Source organism: Dipteris shenzhenensis, chromosome 18 (genome assembly GCF_047967505.1).
Source record: "Dipteris shenzhenensis isolate YYH24624 ecotype China chromosome 18, Dip_SZ_1.0, whole genome shotgun sequence".
Classification (NCBI taxonomy): domain Eukaryota; kingdom Viridiplantae; phylum Streptophyta; class Polypodiopsida; order Gleicheniales; family Dipteridaceae; genus Dipteris; species Dipteris shenzhenensis.
Window position 1 is genome coordinate 22,665,233 of NC_141613.1, and position 10,568 is coordinate 22,675,800.

At 38.1% G+C, this 10,568-nt stretch overlaps 1 long non-coding RNA gene across 1 annotated transcript; it reads right to left on the reverse strand.

Annotated features, from left to right (window-relative positions):
* Positions 1–7,938: 7,938 nt before the first annotated feature.
* LOC147890958 (uncharacterized) lies at positions 7,939–8,473 on the reverse strand. The gene is made up of 2 exons (XR_015542568.1): positions 8,302–8,473; positions 7,939–8,187 (listed from the first exon to the last, which is right to left on the reverse strand). It is a non-coding gene; the product is annotated as an uncharacterized LOC147890958 (long non-coding RNA).
* Positions 8,474–10,568: the final 2,095 nt, after the last annotated feature.

A 10,568-nucleotide genomic window follows, 5' to 3' on the forward strand; every position in this document is an offset into this window, starting at 1 on the left:
ATTATACACAGTGGTCCCCTTACTATCTTCAAATACATCCTCAATATGCAACCACTGACCAATAAAATCATCTACTTGTTCGTTGAGTGAAGCTCTTAAATTCCAAATTTTTGTAGGATTTAAGAAGCACATGTTTGATCCTCTGATCTTTAAACGTTGATGACACTGCTTTGAAAATAGAAGAATAACCTTTCCTGCTAACTCCACTCTTATCGAGAGCCTCCTGAATTAAGTTTACATCAACTTTATTGCTTTCCATGAACTGTTGCACAACATTGCGTTTGATGGTTTTAAACTTCTTTTCCTCAATCATCCCTTTTGCAATAGTCATTGAAAATAGACCTTTCATTTGTTTTACAGGAAGAGTGTTCAGATCAACATTTTCCTTTTGGGGCTCCAACACTTTCCTATAAACCAGATGCATAAATAAGAGTTAACAAAGGAAGATTCACATAGCTCGGCATTGTAAATAGTAAACGCCTTTAGCAATCTCATGCTTTAAACAATCTCACGTTGCTACTTGTACTCGACGATTGCACCCTCCACTTCTTGCTTTCAATTCTGCAAGGTCGTGAAGTTTTCTACTTGTAAGACTCTCCCAAAGGGGTTGCTTTCGATCTTGCTTTACGTAACTTCTCCCTCGTCTTTGTATGTTCTTCAATTTCATTAACTGCTCTTTCAATCTAGAAGTTTCGGCTATCTGTTGTATTTTGGTGTTCACCTCTTGCTCATATAAAGACTTATACATGTGCGCAACTTGATACTAAGCCGTGATGTATCCATGCATACCTTTTGTTCCATCGCCCACAAATTTCAACAATGTTGTTGGATTTGAGAATGGTGGTGTAGACCTTTCGACAAAACATTTTGGATAAATCTTCCCATCACACCATAAGTCGATATGTTGTAAACCTTCTCTCCTCATGTTTTCTCTTTGCATGGCGTCGACGTGTTGTCATTTTGGAAGAGGCACATATTCTTGGGCTAAATCAATATGAAGATGGTGTTGTCATCTCTTGTTGGCTTGTTTCGTAGAGTTGGAGTTTGGTGTTGCCATTTTGAGTGCAATGTTTTTCCATTGCTTCGTGATTTCATTACTCAATTTCATAAGGCAAAGACTCGTGAAGGTGGTAAACTTTGAAAAACAGGCATATGGCGAGATTAGTTATGGTGTTCTGATAGAGAAGCTTAGCGATCGTGGAGATGGCTAGAAAATGATTGAGAGAAAGATGTGGCTTGTAGGAGCATTGAATAATAACATTCATGAGATATGGGAGTGAATATAGAAGAATATCTTTATTCTTTCATCCACTGTCATCCTCTAACATGTTTACAGTACTTATGTATATTCTAAGGAGTATTTTATTACTTTCCTATATTTTGGACTCACAAAAAAAGAAGCAATTGTGGATTTCTCTCAGGGCCCCAAAATGAGCTCCCTTTTTTCCTAATGGTTGTATCTCCTAAATTCAAGAAATTATTAATTCAGTATTGGGCACCATCAGTTAAGAGAAAGGGTCTCAGATGCCTATGTTGACTGTTGGAACAAGTATTGGGAAGATTCCACATAATGCATGTATCAAAGCACAGGAGAGCTTGCTTGGTATCAGAGCATATAAATGGTGATCATTTTCTCCTTCTTGATCTCCCAAACTTCCATTTTAATATGTGTTCTCATGTGATATTTCTCAATCGTTGTTATCTTATCGATCCATATTTGCATATTATTAATATGACAATTTTTAGAAGCTATCTTTCGCCAACTACTTTGATTCTAGTGGTTCACTTTCCAGGGTGCTTAGGGGGGTCACTATGTATAAACCCTCTATATCACGTGCGTTCAAGGCCTATTTCTAAAATCCCTTATCTATAAATTTTTCATTAATAAAATGTACCCCTTTTCTATACAAATCTGTAAATTTTTTCCAAAACTATTTTAAATAGTCTTGTATGTATATTTATTTCTGTAAATTTTAGAAATAAAAAATATCCTTCTGTTGAACTCACATGATAGGGTTACATATGATGAGTGACCCTCCCAAGCCAGGGTGTTTGTGAACACCACCAATTGGTGTTTATTAACACCTTAAGTGAAATATACATGTTGTCCCCAAACGGTGTTTCTTAACACCACCAAATACATGACTTTCAAACTGTGCCACAAATGCTTTGTTCTGCTTGTTATATCCAATGAAACGTTTTGCAACCAATGAAGTTTTTCATAATCATTGGAATTTCCAAATAACAATATGTTTCAATATTGGCAAAATTCCCACAATCAATGAAACTTTTTCCAAATTTAATGAAAAGTTAATGAAATCCACCCAATTTTGAAATTCCCAAAGTGCAAATTTTGTCCCATTTTATCTAATACGGTGTTTTGATGTGAATATCTCTACCAACTCTTTCTCGGCACACGTCCTTGTTGGGGGAAACATGCATATCGGCCTCACAAAATGATTGTACAAGTTCCTTTATTTAATCACTGATTGGGCTAGTGCGGTGTTGCGTCCAACATGTAGCCAATGAGAATAGTCCCTTACCATTATCAACCCATGCATAGACTCTGAATCTTGCCTCATACAAGCTACGCCTAGGAACTTGAAGTACTCTTGAGATCTTTTCCAAGGGAATGCAGGTTGGAGTTTAGCACCATAGTCAATGCACTTTTCTTCAAAAACAACTCATCTTTGGAAGTTGGTTGCTTTACAATGGCCAGTGTACTGCGAACACTGTCAATGAGGCATGCTTGAACGTCACCTTTTTCTCTTGATGAAAGGTCACGAAGGCATTGGACCCGTGGATGTTGAAATAATGAATTGAAAAGGTTAGTCCTGAGTTCTACACCCATGCCAGTCGTCATGCTATCAAAATAATTCATAATTTTGTTAACAATCCTTCGCTTCTGCAAGTCATCAATTCCATGTATAGTAACCTCCCTCCTGCATTTGTCTCTTGCATGCAGCCTACTCCCTTTTCTTCCAGCTTCATAATCCCTTATGAAATCGTCCCATATTGTTGGTTCAATGGATCTTCCCATGTTGCCTTGCATTGGCTCACCTTTGGTAGCTCAAATGTAAACCCAAAACCTGCAATTCAGTGCAGGCTAGAACTAAGAAATGCTTTGAACGGTTAACGTGCATATGTTATGTGGCACACTTAACAACATAGCAAAAAATTTCAATACACAAAGATGGGGCACAACATGTATGCACTATACAATATTATCTATGCTATGCAAGGCTATACACCCCACAAAATCTACTACATAGCGCACAATTTGAGTGCACACATAGATGTGGAGCTATGTATACTATATAGCTCAATGTTTGTGCTACTCAAACCTATATAGCTGACAATTTCTATATACATAGACGTGGCACACCAAGTATGCTCTATAGCACACTATTTGTGCTATTCAACCGGCAAGTCTTACCCCAGAGGGCTTTAGATTTCAGTGTTCCCACTGTCAATTGCTTAGTCAAGCTAATAGAACAGTATTTCCTAGTTGTGACATTGAATAAAGTAGAGATAATTAGCTTGGAGAGGGTAGGACTTGGGCAAAAAGCTTTTGATATGATGATTGTTTTCAAGGACTTCAAAAACAAGTCCCTAGCATCATACTTCAGGTCCTAACTACTAGCATTAACTAGCATATGACAGTCCACATCTTTAGCACATGAAAAGAAACTCACTATATAGCCTTCCATGAAATTATAGATATCTCTCATACACTAAGGAGATAGTAATATTCTTTGTAATCCTATCTTCCTCTTCATCTCGTTCCATTGGTTGCCGAAGTGTACTTGGAAAGATCTATAATTTCATCAAAGGCTAGCACACAACACAGGCCTCCAAGAAATTATAGATCTCATGTACACTTAGGAGATAGTAATATTCTTTGTAATCCTCTCTTCCTCTTCATCTTGTTCCCCTAGCTATCTACTGAAGTGTACTTGGAAAGTAATATAATATCATCAAAGGCTAGCACACAACACATGCAATTTGCCATTATGGCTAGATTGGGGTTTTCTTTTCATGTGCCATGAGGATTGGGACTCTAGACAACAAGGCAAGTGAGGAGATGAGGAGCAGACAAAGATGAAGATGCCCAACAAAGTGAATTCTATGTAGCACACAGGAAAAAATGTGGAACTAAGCAATGCTTTGAACGATGAACAATATAAACTAAGAATTCATACAACTTTCTGCATCAGCTCCATAACGCGAAGTCGTTTTTTTTAAAGCAAGTGGAAGTAGCAAGATCTGGTGACCATGGTGAGCATACTTACCAAAGCTTCAAGAAAGCTTGATTGCAAGGAGATCTTGACAAGATTGTGTAGCCCCTTCAATGTATCTAAACTGCTTTGTGTCGTTGGAGAGAGAGCAAGTCCACATGAGAAAATACTCCCACTCAAAAAGGATTCTTGGTCATGGAGCAGGTAGGAGGAAGCTTGCGCCTGTGTGTGAGAGAGAATCCAAGCACTGCAATGTTGCCTGCAACACTAGAGTAGAGTGAGTGAGAGGGAGGACCTCGGGAGGAAAATAGTTTTTGGGGATGGAACAAGCAGGAGGAAGGTTGCACCTCTGTTAGAGAGAGAGCTACTAATGGAGCAGGCAGGATGAAGACTACACCTCTATGCATGTGAGAGTGAGGACAAGAGAGAGAAAGAGAGAGAAAGAGAGAGAGAGAGAGAGAGAGAGAGAGAGAGAGAGAGAGAGAGAGAGAGAGAGAGAGAGAGAGAGAGAGAGAGAGAGAGAGAGAGAGAGAGAGAGGTTGTAACCGCAATTCAAATTCAAAAGATAGAGACACTCCATGTATGGCTGAGTGTAACTGCCAATTAACATTATGCTCACTTATAAACAAAGCCAAAACGTGCTATTCAATTGTGCTTCTTAGCATTGTGCATGGACATGATTTGCTATTCAATTGTTTGTCTTAGCATTGTGCATGGACATGATTTTTTGAGCAGGTTAACGTGCTTCCACTAGTGTAGAAAACTATGGCAAGATACATGGCTAGCATTGTTTCCTTTTGAGATAAAGTGGAAACAAAGTTATAATGTTAATTTTGCAAAGAGACTTTATGGTTCAATCAGTATCGAAATAGAAACTTAAGATATCATGTATAGACAAAATGTTATATTGATGTGTAGAAAGCTACTATTTTTGCAAAATAGGTTGGTTTGAAACAGGAATTTAAAAAATGTATGACTTATGAGATAAAACACTTTTTAGCTTTGTTCAAGACTACCTATTTTGTTACAAACAAGGACCCATCTTTTAGCATTGTTCAAGGCTTCCTATTTTGTTGTGATAGAAAATCTATCTTTCTCCAAGGTTTGAACTTTGTTGAACTTGTTGCAAGATGTTGCAAAACGCTTTCAACTTTGTCAAACTTGTTGTAAGACATTGCATCTCAACATTTGACTACATCATACAATGATGACAAGTATTGTGTAGACATTATATGTTGTCTTGCTAGATGCATAATGGAACTCTAGAAAAGGTGAATGCTAGTCCTCTTCTTGTGCGATGGTTGATGAATCAACTAATTTTATTATTCATCACCATATGATAATATCTCATAATTAGAGGAAGGTTATATTCTAATGATAGCATTCTATGATATGGTGTCTACACATGATAGCTCCTTAAATGGGATATATGATGACATTTGTTTGAGCTAGCAAAGGTACAATTGGGTTTGACAAGTCTCATGGGTTTTGGTACAAATGGTTGTTCTACCATGTGGGCAAGAAAGAAAGGGATCACATTGCATTACCATAAAAATTGAAATACATGTGAACATCCATACATGGCGCTGTTACCCCATAAATCTTGTTTTAAATGTGGGTCAAATTTAGAGTATGCTAAATACTTTGACAATATATTTAATGCAATAGCTCCTTACTTCACCAAGTAGCTCAAGATTTAAGGAGTTATAAGATGAATTTGACTGTGAAATCATTTATCTTAAATGAATCCATGGTATTAGATGACTGAATCATCACATTATAGTAAGTAAATTATGCAAATCAATTGATGCAGTTTTGCTTCCCTTAAAGATAGAAAGTTCACAATATCTTGCTCAACATTGTCAAATACCTAAGGATGTGAGCTAAAAATGCAATATATGGACACATTCAAAGGTACTCAAGTGAGATCTTAGAAAGAATATGTTGATTACCACAATTTTTGGTTGTTCAGTTAGAAATATGACTTTATGCATCCATTATTGAATTTTAAAGAAAAGATCTATTATTGATACAAATACTGCACAAATAGGAATTAAGGGTTTTAAAATTATGCTAGATTGTGAACCTACTATAGAGGCTCCTTACACAGTTTACTTTTTTCATTGCAAGGTAATGCATTATTCAATCAAGAGCTATAATGTGAGGCTATTCTCATTCTCAAAGGCAATTTGTAAAAATTTAGAAAGAAGATTAATTTTTAATTCAAAGTTATATATATATATATATATGAAATTTCTGGTGCCTTCTCAACATCTTATGCATGAAAATTCATTGAAGGATTATGGGATAAAGGATTGTCAAACTCTATCAAACTATCCTAAATTTTATGGAGAGGAAATGATGACTTGGAGCAAGAAGTTTGCTTCTTTGATTTATGCAGCAACAAGCTGTAGAGGAATGAGCTCGAATGAACTTAATGGAAGTTGGTTCTGCAATTGTAAACAATGAGACATGCAAGGAAACTTATCCCACCCTTTTAATTATTGCATGCATTACATTGTATAATGTAGCATTTGTGAATAAGGACTTAATTATCAAAGATAAATAAGGACTTAATGTAGCATTTGTGAATAAGGACTTAATTATCGAAGATAAATAAAGACTAAATGGAGGAATGGGATGGAAGTCACAAGTTTTGATGTGACTATGAAGTTTACGATTGAGGACCCTAATAATATGCACTTCACAAAGACATAAAAGTTTGGAAAGATCAAGCTCTTAGACATTTATACACTTCATCAACAATTTTATTATCTTACAAACTTTTCATGTACTCAATAACTTTGAAATTAATTTTTGGTAATATCCTTTTAGAATTGATTTACCATTTGAAAAGTTACTTATGAGCATTCCTTTTCTTACAAATGAAAATCCCAATTTTCCTCCTTTAATGAACTAGGAACATTGCTAGTTTGTTTCACATAAATGCTAGCCATTTTACATTTAGAAAGGAACATTAAAAGTTGATTTTCAACCAATGCTAGGAAATTTTCGTTTTGAAACGTTCTACCCGTTTACTTAGAGTTCTTTCTAGAACGAGAGATTATGAAACATTGAGTTTGGTTGGACGGTACCAACAATTCTTTTCAATTTTGTAGTTGAAATGCACAACGTTCATAACGATTATGAACACTAATAGAGTCACACTTAACTATGTTGGCGAACTTACTAATGGAAGGGGAGGACTGGGCTTATTTTGGAAATCAGCGATTAGCTATCTCTGTATGGAGGTGTTCGCCATTACCTACGTAGAGCATCAGTATCTGCTTGTATATTTTTCTCAGCTTGCTTCTCTACTTTTCCATATTGCTACAATTACGGTATTTAAATTAGAATTGATCGCTTGAGTCATCAATGTGCACATGTTCGAACTTAAAGACGCGTAGCTCTTGCCAGAGCTGAAGAATCCGGTAATAATGGAGCATATGCTCAACATAATTGTATGCGATGCAGAACACTGCGAAGGTAAACAGACCTTACGCATAACTGTGTACGTATTTGATTCCAATCGAAATAATTTTACATCAATCCTTTGGAGCTTCCCAGTTGTGGGTGTTGATCAATTATCGATGAAAACGAGGGTGCCCCTGGCAGCAGTTGGGTACTCAAATTGGAGAGTCTCCCAAAGTTAACAACACTCGAGTCGTATATAATCGGGCGCCTTGAAGGATGCTTGGTCTCGAGCTTTGACCCAACCGAATAGCTTACAGAGGAATGCAGAGTTGCGAGCTCATCGAAGTTCCTGATAAAAGACCGAAGCCCTCTCTCACCGTCATCGCAATGATCTCAACACATGCTTGGCCTGCCGTTCATGCGTGGGTGCACAATCGAAGGCCGCGCGCTTCCGAGCGGCAGGAGCCACGCTACGAGCAGCACAAGTTGGAGAAGTGGCAGAAGTCCGGGCCACTTTGGAAGGATGTTCCGGAGCCTGAATTGGAAGAACAAAAGCAATGCACAGTTAGGAATGATGGACAAGTACGCGAGAAGGAAAAGCAGAAAAAAGATTGCAGGAAGAAAGAAGATGGAAAGGCGAGAGACTCACGTTGGGGGAGAAGAAGCGAGTGACATCGGAGAGGGGGAGTCTGGGGAGGGAATGGTGAGGGAGGGGGGGAAGGAGGAGGTAGCGAGGAAGGGGGAGAAGGGGAGAATTCTCGTGGGAGGGAAGGGGAGAGTGATCCATGGCGAGGGAGAAGACTGTTGAAGGGGGGAGGAGGTCCCTGGGGCTTGGCGAGAGAGCAAAGCACCATGGAAGCTGCATGGCTATGGCGAATGCTATATACAAAGAAAGAGAGAGAGCAATAGATGAAGGGAGGGAAGCCATGGAGGGAGCCTACAAGGTCCACCCCCATTTTTTCTTCAAAAATTTCCTCTCAATTTCAAACATCTCAAGCCAACATTGCCCCCCACAAACCCCTTTTAGATTTAAATTTTTGAACCCCTCGTCTTACTTCTACTTTTGAACTCCCCTCATCTCCTCGAAAATTTCTCCCTCTTTTTGGCCTGCCGGCTATAGTGACGACAATTCGTTTTAAAAAGGGAAAAATACGTATTTTTAAAAATTTCAATCGATTTATTTGATTGGGTCTCCGGATTTGGATAGCCCCTTTTTTCTCCCCCTTTCTCTCTCTCTCTCTCTCTCTCTCTCTCTCTTCTTCTTCTTCTCCCCCTTTCTCTCTCTCTCTCTCTCTCTTCTTCTTCTTCTTCTTCTTCTCTCTCAACTTCAGGTCAGGCCCTTTTGAATGTATTCAACTTGTTAATTTCTTGCTTTCATTGTTTGTTCGCCTTCATGGCCTTCTCCATATTCTCTAGATGAGGAGCAGTGGTAACTCAGGCGGTAGGGCGTCTCCCTACCTGAGCGGCTGTCCTATGTTGAATCCTAGGTCTCAGGTAGATTGGACCTCGTAGAGGACCATGGCTCCATGTGCATGGGAAAAGAAACATATTCTCCAAATCATGCCCAAAAAAGCAAACATAAGACTAGAGCACGAGATTTTAAATGTCTTAAAGCTTATGTGTCCACATGCACACAAGGTGAGAGAGAGAGAGAGAGAGAGAGAGAGAGAGAGAGATGTCTAGTTTGTGCTTTAGGTTAGGGCTTTGTGTGGGTGAGGTATGGGTAGTGGCTATTAATTTTTTTTCACAAACCTAGGATTGCGACCCATTTGGTAGCACTCCATTTGACATTATGCTATAAGATAAGAAATTTTTAGAAAGGTAGACCTGCACTCTCATCTAGACAAAAAATTCTTGAAATGTATTTCAAGAAATTTTTAGTCTTTGTATTATTGCGAGTGCCAATAGCAATAATGTTGACATTACTCATGTCTTTGAAGCATCAATCTCATTTGAATCCTGTCCTTCAACGGAGCATCAGTCTCACTCTAATCCATTGCATTACTCATGTCAATGGAGCATTAGTCTCATTCTAATCCACCCCTTCACTTTATGAAACTCCCCACGCTACTAAATGGGCCTTGTATCTAATGGTTTGTCTATGCTATTTACTTTGTACTTAAAAACCCACTTACATTCACCAATCATATGCGCATTAAGGTCTCAAACAAGCTGGTCCATACTCAATAGATCCGTTTGGCTGATTCCCAAATAGGTTCTTTGTCTGCAAAGAGCGGAGACACTTCGCTCAAATTGTCAAACAAATATGCAATAAGAGGTGCATATTGGTAGGGACACATGTGAAGAAGAGTGAAGGCATGGTAGCGTAGTTCTCTAAGCCAAATGATATTGTAGCACCTAGCGAGATGATGTGGCCAATGCATCATTGCGTAGATCATTTTTTGCATATATTGAATATATTTCAAATATTGCATATGTGGAGTTCGGGAAATATATTGCATATGGCTAACTTGCTCAATTCGTAACTTATCTATTTCTCAATGGAATTTGAGAAACTTGGTCTGCATTTTGGGAGTACGTTTTACCTACTCCATGCAGTCCAAAAATGCATTCCCGCCACTTTCTAGTAGCTTGTTTCAAACTATCTTTATGCCACTCTTGATTAGTTATTTCCCCTCTCCTCTATTTACATTTTTCATCCACCTATGGAAATCTCCTAGAGAAAAATTATTTTCCAAACTCTGCACGTTCTTTTTGTCTCTTACTCTGTTATCTCTTTTATTCCTTCTCCACTTACTTTTCTCGCTCTTAGAAATCAAAGATTTGACCTGACTTTCCTTGTAAGGGGTTTGGAAGGAGGAAGAAAAACGTGCATTTTATCATTTTCGACCCTTTTTGTGCCTTCTTGAAGCATAAAGAATCAACATCAGAAGAAAAGACATATATTTTCAAAGT